Below are 1,422 nucleotides of genomic sequence, written 5' to 3'. Positions count from 1 at the left end.
TGAGACCCAATTTTACTTTTGGTTCTTCTGTGAACCTCTGCTACATTTTATTTTCTTTCTGTTTGAATGCTATTTGCTTCTGATTCAATTTCTGCTCAATCAATTGCTGCAATTTACTTCTTTTTTGTTTAGATCCTGTAATCCCATTCCTCATTTCCCTTTTACTTTCTAGCAATTTAACTTTCTTGCCATTTAAGTTACTGCAGTTTATGTTTCTTGCACTTTAAGTTTCAGTCATTTACTTTCTTGTTCTTTAAGTTTCTGCAAGTTTACTTTCCTGTTCTTTAATTTACTGCACTTCTCCCTTCCCCCTTTACATTTACTGTCATTTACTTCCTGTTAAACACAAATCACTCAACCAATACTTGATTCGCTTGACTAAATCACCCACTAAACTAAAATTGCTCAATCCTTCAATCCCTGTGGGATCGACCTCACTCATGTGAGTTATTATTACTTGATGCGACCCGGTACACTTGCCGGTGAGTTTTGTGTTGGATCGCTTTCCACACATCACCCTCCACAAGGGCAGGGCAACCTCCTGGGAGTGTTATGGGCCAAAAATCAACCAAAATTCAATTTAATTCAATTCCTCACCAAATTGAAACAAGGCCAACCAAACCCATTTCTCCTCAAATCCAAAGCAAGCTAAGCCCACATCATCACTCAAAGGCACATGGATCAATTAAATTAGGATTTTCATTTTTGTAATTTGTTTTAATTTCATTTTCATTTTTCATTTTTAAAGGCTATATAAAGGCATCATTTTCATCTATTGTGGAGAGCCCCATTAGAGAATATTTGAGTGCAGCTCCATTAGAAAGCTCTCTTAGTTTTCATTCTTGCTTTGGATCTTTGGTGAAGAATTGAAGAACTTCTGTTTCAATCTCACCTTGAGATCTCTTCTTTAATTTTCTGCATAATTGAATTCTACTTCCTGTTCATTTCTTCTTCTTCTGCGATTCTGCAATTTGCTTTCCTTTATTTCTTTTGCAATTGTTCTTGTTGGATCAAGGAAGGATTTGAGATCTAGACTTGTTATCTAGTCTCCTCCACTCCTGAGATCTTCAATCACTTTTAATTTGCTGCAAATTAAGCATCGCTTTCTATTTTTAATTCTTCAAGCATTTTTACTTTTCTGTTTGGAATCTGCTGCATCCCATTTCATATTCTAGCTCTCTGCTTGAATGCTCTTTACATTTTCTTGTTAAATTTTAATTTCCAGCACCCCAGCCCCTTTACTTTTCATGCAATTTACTTTTCTTGCAATTTAAGTTTCAGCTATTTTACTTTCTTGCTCTTTAAGTTTTCTGCCCATTTACATTCTACAACTTTATCATTCCTGCAATTTACTTTCTGTTGATCAACTTCACACAATTCACTCAATGTTAGCTTGACTAAACTAATCACCCACTAAAATTG

Source organism: Arachis duranensis, chromosome 6 (genome assembly GCF_000817695.3).
Source record: "Arachis duranensis cultivar V14167 chromosome 6, aradu.V14167.gnm2.J7QH, whole genome shotgun sequence".
Lineage (NCBI taxonomy): Eukaryota > Viridiplantae > Streptophyta > Magnoliopsida > Fabales > Fabaceae > Arachis > Arachis duranensis.
This window is presented reverse-complemented; position numbering follows the sequence as displayed.